Raw genomic sequence first — 11,773 nt, 5'->3', positions numbered from 1 at the left:
ATATATTTGTCAAATTGGATCTGACTGGTACAGGAGGAGATTGCCCCTCCTTCTCCAGCAGAGCATCTGGTGGATTCTAACTGCATAACCTCTGGGATTGCAGTGCAGCTGCATGCCACTAGGCCACCAGAGTTCCCTTCACACTACTCTTCATTCACATTATTTCAATTATTCTCGTGCATTGTTTTATAAAATTAATCACCATTGGACCTTGCCTATCATTACCTTGTCCTTTCGCCCAGACCTTCCCATTTGCTTCCCCTCCCTCCCTCCATCCACCAAACTGTGCAGCTCTGTGGTTTCACCCTTACCTATCCTCACCTCTCCACTCAGCCTCCTTGAGTTTCTGCACATTTTACTAGCTATCCTTCTATTTTGACAAGAATGGTCTATGCAGTATTTGTCCTTATGAGATTGTGTTAGTTCACTCAGCATAATGTTCTGCAGCCTCTCCCAAGTTGTGTAGCAATTTTCAAAATTGTTGCCCTTGAGTGCTGTATAGTATTCCACTGTGTGAATGTACCACAATTTCTCAACCATTTTGTTTTAGTTGGACATTTGGACTGTTTCAAGTTCCTGCAATGGTGAATAATGCTGCTATGAACACTGGTATATAAATCTCCATTTGTGTCCCACTTCAAATTTTCTTGGGGTATATTCCTAGTAGCTAGGTCATATGGAGTTTCTGTGTTCAACTTTTTTTCTTTTTTTACTTTTCCCCCCTATTTCTTCCCCCCCTACCCCCACCCTTTCTTCTTTTTGTATATCATCTAATCTGATCCAACTGACACAGAAGGAGATTGACCCTCATTCTCCATTGGAGCATCTGGTAGATTTGAACTGCACACCTTCAAGATTACAGTGCAGCTTCTTGCCACTAGACCACCAGAGCTCCATTCTGCGTTCAACTTTTTGAGGAAACATCAAACTGCCTTCCAGAGTGGTTGCTATTTTACAATCCTACCTACAGTGTATGAGAGTTATCTCTCCACATCCTCTGCCCTACTAAACTTTGCCACTGCTACTGGGGTGAGATGGTACCTCACTGTAGTTTTTATTTGCATCTCTCATATTGCCAGTAATGTAATTTTGAACATTTTTTCAAGTGTCTGTTGGCCACTTAAATGTTTTCCTCTGTGAAAGTCTTGCCATGTTTTTTGCCCATTTTGTAATTGGGTTATCAGTCTTTTTCTTCTGGAGGCCCAGGAGTATTCTGTAAACTTTTCTCATGAGACACTTGTCTGAAATGGTATTGCCAAATGTTTGTTCCCAGTTGTTAGGTTTTCTTTTCACCCTGTTGGAAAATGTTTTTGATGGTCACAGAGATTTAATCTTTAGAAGGTCCTATTTATTAATCAATTTTGTCCCCTCAGGATTGTGCATTTCTAGCTGTATTTGGCAGTCTCTTTATAGTATAGGCTAAGCCTTCTAAGCTTATCCCAGTTTGTCTCTTATAAACTTTATGGTTGTGGGCTTTACTCCCAGGTCTCTGATACACCTTGAGGTGATTTTCGTGTTTGGTGTGAGATGTGGATCCTGTTTCAGCTTTCTGCAGGTCGCAGTCCAGTTTTGCCAGCACCATTTGTTGGAGAGGTTATTTCCCCGTTTGATAGGTTTTATTTCCTTGTCAAATATTAGTTGACCATAGATAGATTAATCCATTTCTGGGTTCTCAAATCTGTTCCATTGGTCTATGTGCCTGTCATTGTATCAGTACCATGCTGTTTTGTTTACTATTGCTGTGTACTAGGTTTTGAGGTCAAGGGTTGCTATGCCTCTCACTTCAATTTTGGTTTTCAGAATACCACAGCACAGTCTTTTGTAGTCCATCTAAATCTATCTTGATAAAGGATATCAACATTTTGCTGAAGTAGCATTCTATCCCTCAGTCATAATTTACAGCAAGAATGAAAGCTGCTCTAAAATAACGGAGATGATGGGTGGAGAGAGGGGGCAAAGGAATTAGGCAAGATCCAGTGGGGATATGAGAAGACAGGGTAATAGTGGGCATAGATCAATAGTGATTAATTTTATAAGAAAAAACATATGGCAAAGACAGTAAGAAATACAATGTGAATGAGGGAGTAATAATAATAAACTTATGATAATACATTTAAGAAAAATTTCAAAAAATAAAACACAGGAATTAAAAAATGAGATAGCATCCTCCTTAGGAACTTCAGTTATTTACACAACTAATTAAGTACAGTCATAGATAGTTTATGATGATCCAAATGTGGCACCATTCTGGTGTTTATATCACCAGTGGCTCCATACGAAAAAAGGCAGACAATCTCCGCTTTTTCCATTTACAACCTCCAAAATCCTCTTGATGGGTCACTTATAGGCTGGCAAGGACAGTGAGCAAGAGAAAGAATTTGTCATACTTTAGCAAGCAATTAACTCATCACTCTGCAAAGGCTTGAGTATTTACAGGTAATGACTAAAAATTTCTTTTCTTCCCTACTCTGATATAGCACTGTAATTCATAGTTAGGGCTAAATAAGTGGAAGTTATTGATGAGCTTTAAAATAATAATGCCAATAATGATGGATATAATAAAAAATAGTTAGGAGTTAACAATGTTGAATTGAATATTACACATATCATCTTACACTTATCTCCCTAAAATAGTATTTTAGTGTGATTCCAATGAAAGTTTATCTAGCAAATTATGTTTCTGGCTAGTAATTTCAAATTATTCTGTAACATTAGTTTACATTTTTACAACTATATTTTGGTTGTCTGATTCCAGTATTTTAGTATCTCTGCCCTTCTTAGCATTTCATGCTTGCTTAGCATGATGGTTGACTTTTGGTTGTTGATGGGGTTTTTTTAAAATGCAGCCTCACACTCAAGTAATATCCTTTATTTTGCACGCCAATTTATTGTCAAAAAGGTGATTACAGGCTATAGATTTGGTCAATGCTTCAAAAGAATCTCAGTTCAATAGTCTCAAGGAGACCTCTAGTCTCAAGCGGTTCAGAGAGTCTGGACATTTTAGGAATTTAGGTGTTGTTCTCTATTTTTTCCTGTTTGATCAGGGTCCACTAATGTGATCCTGATCAGAATGGGCATTTGTAGCACCTGGTTTCTACAGTTCTAGTTCTATGTTAGTTCTAGTTCGAGTTCTATTGATTTAAGAAACCAGAGACAGTTGTGACATCCAATCACCTTTGAAGGATATGATTAACTTTTTCCTATTAGAAAACATTTTGTGTGGTAATAAGTAATGTTCCCAAGGTCATACACCTATCAAAAGGGAAAGTTCTAGGATTTATGGTATAAGTCCAAAGACTATCTATTTGTATTCTCATCTACAACTCACTTCATAAAAGTCTATCTTTCCTCCTTCTGCTCATAGCTAATAATGTCACAATCTACTAGAAATAAAAAAGGATAAAAACTGGCAGGCCCATAGTATCTGATAATAGTGATAGTCAACCAAAGAGTAAACTAAGATAAATTTTAGTCAAAGTAAGTGAGTTAAAGCAAAGAGTCATCTAAAAGACAAATGATATTCATCTGTTATTTATAATTAATATAACATCTTTTAAGGAAAAATGCATGAGAAGCAGAGATTAAAAAAATGCATAAGGGTTAAGTTAATTATTGCATAATACAATAAACAAAAAGTTAAAAGATTTACTTTAGAAAACAAATACGAAACTCTTTGTGTTACTTTCAGATCTATAAATTATTTGATAAAAAAAATCAGTCAATATTATCAAGAATGATGACTCCTAAAATACCCTGTTCTTGAAGTTATATGGTAACTAGTTTCCACCTAAAAGACTATTTAGTTTAATATCATCACTATATGCACATAAGCATAAATTAATCTTACTATAATTTCTGACTCAATAGCTACCATCTAGAATCAAAATGAGATTTTAAAAGAAAGAAAAAAGAACTATGATACCTTTTTGCCTTATCAAGTGCATACACATCTGCCTTCCTCTGTCTTAAATAGTCCACCATTTGTGGCCGGTTTTCATTTATAGCAAGTGAAAGTGGTGTTAAGTCATCCTGTAAAATAGCATAAACCATTTATGATTTACAATTTTACATTTCTCAACTGAATTTAAAATTTTAAAAAATAATGCTATAAACTAAAGAATATTCCTTCCTAAAACAAAAGCAAATTATTATAATGAAATATGCAAATAGCTGGAGTCAGAGACCAGAAAGAGAAAATTTGCTCAGCATTTCTCAAGCTGAAAGAACTGAAAAATAAATTAGAGCCTTGAGTTTTAATACTGAGAGACACTATGGGCTCAATCTTGAATGATCCAGGAAGCATCAAAAGAAGAGAGAAGGAACACATGGGAATCACTGTACCAAAAAGAATTAGTTGACACTGAAAAATTTCAGTATATACCATATGAAAAAAAGCCAATGGTGATGAATGATGAAGTTTGAGCTGCACTGAAGACAACTGGCAAAACAATGTTGTTGTTTTGTTATGTGCCATCAAGTCACCTGCAACCCATGGAGACCCTATGTACAACAGCTCATAACTCTATACTGCCCTAAGTCAGTCTTACTAATTCCAACACACATAACCACATTTCCCCCATACGTATCAATCCATCTCATCTGGGGTCTTCCTCTCCTGTGCTGTCCTCCCTCTTCCATGCATGATGCCCTTCTCCAATGACTGGTCTCTCCTGGCCATGTGCCCAAAGTATGTGAGACAGAGCTTCAAAATTCTAGCCTCCAAGGAGAAACTTGGGCCCCAGGAATCGAAGGAATACTAGTTGACATGTTTCAACTAACAGATGCAGCCCTGGGCACGCTTACCAGTTGATACCAAGAAATGTGGAGTGTAGCTACTTAGTTGACTGCAAGAGATATGTACTTGTTTCTACTCCGAATAAAGGTGATCCAACAGAATGTGGATATTATTGAACAATATCAGTATCTCATGCAAGCAACACACTGTTAAATATCACTGGAAAATGTCTAGAACAGTACATTGACAGGAAACAACCAGAAGTTCAAGCTGGTTTTAAAAGAGCCCATGGCACCAGGCTAATGTTAGATGGATACTAGCTGAAAGTAAAGGTACCAGAAGAATGTCTATTTATATTTTATTAACTATGCAAAGGCATTTCACTGTGTGGAAGATAACAAATTATGGCTAACATTGAGAAAAATGAGAATCCCAGAATACTTGACTATATTCTTATAAAACTTATACCAAGATCAAGAAGTTGCTGTCAAAATGGAGCAAGGGTTTAAATCAAGAAGGGTGTACATCAGGGCTGTATCCTTTCCCCACCCCTATCCAATCTGTCTGCTGAACAAGTAATTCGCAAAGCAACTCTATGAAGAATGTGATATCAGTATTGGAGAAAGACTCATTAACAATTTGCATTATAAAAATGAAACAATTTTGCTTGCTCATACTGAAGGGAATATTAAACACTTGGTGCAGAAGAATAAGTACGACAGTCTTCAAGAAAACAAAGATCATTACTACAGGACCAACAGTCAACATTATAATAGATGGAGAAAGGACTGAAGCTGTCAATGATTTTGCCTTGCTTGGATCAATAATCAACACACTTGATACCAGCAGTCAAGAAATCAGGAGATGTATTGCATTGCGCCAATTAGCTGTCAGGGATTCACTCCAAAATGCTGAGAGAAATTATGCCAGTTTGAAGACTAAGGTGTGCCTGATTCATGGCATTCTTGTCACATGCTAGGCATCAGAGAGCTGGACAATGAATAAGGATGACAGAAGAATTGATACCTTTGAGTGGTGATGTTGGAGAAAAGTACTGAATATCTCATGGACTGCCAAAAGAACAAAAAGAAGTATCTTTATCTTAGAAAAAGTGCAGCCAGAGTGATCCTTGGAAGCGAAGAAGGTAAGGCTTCGTCTTTCATAGTTTGGACATATAGTTAGGTGAGGTTATTCCCTGGAAAGGGACATCATGCTTGAAAAGATGGAGAGTGAACAAAGGAGAGGAAGACCTCCAATGAGATAGATTGACAAAGTGACTTCAGCAACAGGCTCTATTGTGTCAAGAGACGATGACGATGGGACAGAAACAGGGCAGGGTTCAGGTCAGTTGTTTATAGGATTGCTATGAATTGCACTCAACACAAAGACATCTAACAACAACAAACCATAAGCTTCTTGAAACAGAGTTTTTATCTTTTATCTCTCAAATCTTATTCTCAAATCTTAGAATATACAGGGAAACCTATTAGAGCAAAATTAGGACAGGGCTGTCTTATTTTTTACCTTTAACATAGAGCAGCTTATCTTTTTTTTACCATTTGTATACTGAATATCCCATGGACCGCTAAAAGAGCAAACAAGTTTGTTTTAGAGGAAGTGCAACCAGAGAGCTCCTTAGAGAGCTCCTTAGAAGAAAAGATGATAAAACATCGTCTCACATACTTTGGGCATGTTATCAAGAGTTGTTGTTAGGTGCCACTGAGTTGAGTACGACTCAACTATAAGCAGCTCACCTGAGCCCACTGCTGCAGTCATTGTGTCAATCTATATCATTGAGGGTATTCCTCTCTTTCACTAACCCTCCACCTGTCCTTGGAAAAAATACATCATGCTGGGAAACCTGCTTTTCATTCACAAAACTACCTGTCAGTATAGGGTTCAGTAAGTATAATCAAATATTCTGGGATTCTCATTCTTCTTAACGTTATTAGTAATGTATTGAGATCTACCCAGTCAAATCCCCTTTGCATAATCAATAAAATACAAGTAAAAATCCTCCTGGTATTCTCAGTTTTCAGCCAATTACATTTTAAATCAGGAATGCTATCCCTTATTCCACGGCCTCCTCTGAATTTAGCTTGAATTTCTGAAAGTTTCCACCTTACATACTATTGTAGCTATTCTGGAATAATCTTCAGCAAGATTTTACTTGGATATGATATTTACAAAACTGTTCAATGATTTTTGACATTTGTTGGATGACCTTTCTTTTTTTTCCAGAAAGGAAATAAGCACGGATCTCTCTATCCCTTCCAGTTAGTTGGTCAGGTAGTTGTATTTCAAATTTCTTGGTATAGACCAGGGGAATTGCATCATTTGCTGAAACATCTCAGATGATATTCAAACAAAACTTATGATCCTTTTTTTTCTTATTTTTTTTTAACCAGTACTTTCAGTCAGGACATCAGAGACGTCACCTGCTATGCATCAGAGAACTGGACAATGAATAAAGATTCATTTTTACTGGGAAAGTATGCAGTCAGGGAACTCTCCAAATTATTGTGGAGCAATGTCAGTTTGAGGACAAAGTATACCTGATTCAAGCTATGATCTTTTAAATTACTATTCATCTAAGAGCTGGACAATGAATAGAATGACAGAATTGATGCTTTTGAGTTGTGGTGTTGTAGAAGAAGACTCAATATCTCATGGACAGCCAAAATAAGAAACATAATATATCTTGGAGAAAGAGCTCCTTGAAGACAACGATGATAAAGCTTTGTCTCACATACTTCAGTTAAGTTTCTAGTAGAGGCTATTCCCTGGAAAGAGACGTCATGCTTGGAAAGGTCGGTGAAAGAAAGGAAGATCCTCAACCAGATGGATTGATAGTGACTATAGCAATAGATTTGAATGTGTCAGAAAGTGTGAGAATGGCATAATCTGTCATTCATAGGGTTGCTATGGGTTGTCCTTGACTCAGTGGCATCTAACAGCAACAAAATCTAAAAAAACAACAAAATGTTTTACATCACACGGGGACAAAAAAACAAATAAACAAAATAACCCCAACCACAAAAACAAACACACAATAGTGTCACAGACTCAGATGTATTCCTTCCAAAATATAACTTGTCAAAATATACATGTCAATGTGGCTTGACTTTGATTCTCAATTGTTTTGTAATTGTATAATAAATAATATCATCTGGCAGCTATATTATGATGAAATCATCCACATGCTGTGATCTGATGTGAACAGTCAACTAGTCATAAATATAACTCGGGTGGAATGTAATACTCTTTCTCAAATAACAGCCCTGATTTGATGTAAGGGGAGTTTTCCTGGGGTGCAGCACACATAACTTTTTACCTTACAAAGTATACATGGAGATAAAAATGAGCAAAGTAGGACTGATCTGACTATCAAGAAACAAGAGAAAGGCACAGATCAAGTCTTTATGCTGTGATGAGAATTTCCTAGACCTAAGAAAAAACTGATGTCAAGACATGCAAAGATCTCCAAGGAACACTAAATACAGAGATGATGAAAGGAGACAAGGGCTTTCTTTCTAAACTATGAGCTGACTGACAGATAAAGCCTTCTGCTGATTCTCTTAATTCAGCCTTCTAGTCTCCTAAACGGGAAGAATAAATTCACTATGAAAGCCATCCACTGCAATATTTCTATTTTAGGAAGACTAGAAAGGTAAACCAACCAAATTAGGAGCCCATAAGACATAGTAAACAAGTGAGAGACTGCTAACCTGAGGGTCAGCAGGATGAGTACTCTTGAGACTCCACAGGAGAAACTCCTCCCATAAGGGCTTGATAACCTGTTGAAGGGTCACTATGAATCAGAATCAACTTGATGGCATTGTTGTTATTGTTATGTGCCATCAAGTCACTTGCAACTCATAATAATCCTATGCACAACAGCTCTGAACCCTACTCTATCCTGAGTAAAACTTATTCTGACACATCTATTCCCATTACCCCAGTCAAACTGAATCAATCCATCTCATCAAGGGTCTTCCTTTCTTATACTGTCCCTCCAACCCCCCAAGCATGATGTACTTCTCCAAGGACTAGTCCCACCTTGTAACATGCCCAAACTATGCCAGATAAAGCTTCAGAATCCTTGCCTCCTAGGGCTCCTAGGGTCAGCATGGTTTCACCCTCTCCTGGACAAACCTGTTTGCTCTCTTGGCAGTCTATGGTATATTCAATACTCTTCTCTAGCACCACAGCTAAAAGGCATCAATTCTCCTTCTATCATCACTAGTCATGGTTCAGCATTCTGATGCATAGCAAGTAATTGCAAAGATCATAGCCTGAATCAGGAGTACCTTAGTCTCCAGACTGACATCATTGCTCTTCAGTGCCCTTGAGAGGTTTTTCCCAATGCAATTCATCTTTTAATTTTCTGGCTGCTGGTAACAAAAGTGTTGATTGTGGAGCCAAGCATACTAAAGCTGTTAACAATCTCAATCTCTTCACCATCTATCATGATGCTGCCAATAGGCCTATTGGTGAGAATCTGTTTACTTGATGTTGAACTTCAATTCCTATTTAAGGTTGCAGTCTTTGATCTTCTGCAGCAAGTGCTTCAGGTCCTCCTCAGTTTCAGCAAGCAGGGTTACATAATACAGATTGCTGATGAGTCTTCCTCCAATCCTGACGCCACATTCCTCCTCTTAGAGCCCAGCTTCCAGATGATCTCTTCTGCATATAAATAGAAAAGGTATGGAGGTAGGACACATCCCTTGCGTACATCTTTTCCAATTCTGAACCATGCAGTGTTTCCTTGCTCTGTTCTGACAACTGTCTCCTTGTTCAAGTATAGGTTGTGATCCACACAATCAAATGCCTTTGCAAAATCAATGAAACACAGATATTCCTCTGGTACTCTCTGCTTTCAGTCAAGATGCATTTACTATTAGCTATAATATCCCTAGCACCACCACATCTGGCAGTTTTCTGTTGATGTGCTATTAGGTTTGAGGTTTGGGAAATTAAGCTATGTAAAAGAGGTATTGTTATTGTTTTTTGCTAAGAGCTGTCAAATCGATCATGATTCATAGTAACCCTATGATCAGCAAACTTGAATGCTGCCCTATACTCTAGCACACTAGCCCCGATACACTCAACTCCATTGCTCCAGCTACTGTGACAATTCATCTCATTGAGGTTGTTACTCTGCTTCACTGATCCTCTACTCTTCCAAGCATGATGTCCTTCTCTAAGGACTTATCTCTCCTAAAAACATGTCCAACGTATGTGAGAAAGAGTTTCATTATCTATCCTTCCAAGGAGCACTCTGGCTGCACCCTCTCCAAGATATACCTGTTTGTTCTTTTGGCAGTCCACAGCATATTCACTCTAACACCACAGCTCAAAGGCATTAATTCTTCTACTTCATTTTTAGTCAATGTCCACTGTTCAGACACCTAGGAAGTAACTAAAAAGATCATGGCCTGAATCAGACACTCCTTGGTCTTCAAACTGACATCATAGCTCTCCAGACAGCTGACTTCTGCAGAGCAACATGTCTTTTGATTTTTTTTTAACTGATGAACTCATTAACCACTGCAATCTTTTCTCCATTTATCACGACATTCCTATTTGTCTAGTGTGAAGATTGATTGTGTTGTTTTCTAGATGTTGAGATGCAATCCATATTGAAGGCTGTAGTTTTCAACCTTGTGCAATAAATACTTCAGGTCCTCCTTGTTTTCAGCAAGCAAAGTTATGTCATCTGCATGTTGCTGATAAGCATTCCTCTGAATCTGATGCTACATTTTTCTTCATAAAGGCAGCATCCTAAATGATTTACTATACATACAGATTGAATAGGTATGGAAAAACGATGTAGCCCAGATGTACATCCTTCTTGACTTTAAACTATGCAGTGTTACCCTGCTCTGTTCAAACAGCCTCACATAAGGACAATTAAGTGTCTTGAGATTTCCATTCTTCTCAACGTTAGTTATACCTTGTTGTGATGCAGAGTCCAAGAAAAAAAAAAAAAAGAGGGCCTCATTTTTTGCCAGTGTCTTCAACATAGTTTGAGCTTCTTCCTTAATTACCATTGGTTTCTGAGAACATGTTATCTCTTAAATAGTTCTATGTCCAGCAGTTCTTTTCAGTACAGTGACTCTGCGTATCCCATCCATGTAAGACGAGTTGTTGTTATACGCCATCAAGTAGAGTATAACTCATCGTGACTTTATGAGCTACAGAACTGAACCTTGTCCTATCCTGTGCTGTCTTTATCATATCAAGACGTACGTGAACCCATTGTTATTGTGTCAATCCATCTCACTGAGGGTTGTCCTCATTTTCACTGATCTTCTCCATTGTTCCAAGCACAATTTCCCTTTGCAAAGAGTAGCCTCCCCTAATAACATACTCAAAAGTATGTGAGACGAAGCAATACCATCCTTGTCCCTAGAGGCACTCTGCCTACATTTGCTCTAAGAACACTCTGGCTACACTTGCTCTAAGACACTCCTTTGGCTGCACATGAGATATTCAGTACTATCTTCCAACACTATAACTCAAAGACTTCAAAAGATTTATTTACCTTTCACAATTAAATTTTGTGTTTCTATAAATATTTGTCATAAAGCATAAAAAATAGCTGCACCTTCTTCTTACAGAGTTAGTACTAAAGTGAAACCTATAACAATGAAGCTATTTCAAAATTATTCCATTCAGAGGATTGGGCTTCTAAAACTATATAACTGACTCTATTTACATCAATTATTAAAAATGTATTCCAAATATTTTATAAATGCAGTTGTTTAATTAATACCTTGTTTTTTGCTTCAGTATCTGCATCATGTGCCATCAGGTTTGCTACTATTGACAGATTCTCACCACAGACAGCATAATGGAGAGCTGTATTGCCATTGACGTCCTCAAGATTTGGGTCAGCACCATGTCTCAGCAGAATGTTTACACATTCTTCTCTCTGGTATTGCACAGCCTGGCAGTAGTACAAACAGAAATAGAGTGTACAAGAACAAACTGGGAGGAGGGTAGAGAGAATAGTGCAACAATGAATGAATGGAA

General features: G+C 37.6%; 1 pseudogene; it reads right to left on the bottom strand.

Moving 5' to 3' along the window:
* The window catches only part of LOC102867008, a 123,525-nt pseudogene that overhangs the window by 106,145 nt on the left and 5,607 nt on the right, over positions 1-11,773 (bottom strand).

Source organism: Elephantulus edwardii, unplaced genomic scaffold (assembly GCF_000299155.1).
Source record: "Elephantulus edwardii isolate Elephantulus edwardi_28Jun2011 unplaced genomic scaffold, EleEdw1.0 scaffold00054, whole genome shotgun sequence".
Classification (NCBI taxonomy): domain Eukaryota; kingdom Metazoa; phylum Chordata; class Mammalia; order Macroscelidea; family Macroscelididae; genus Elephantulus; species Elephantulus edwardii.
This window is presented reverse-complemented; position numbering and strand designations above follow the sequence as displayed.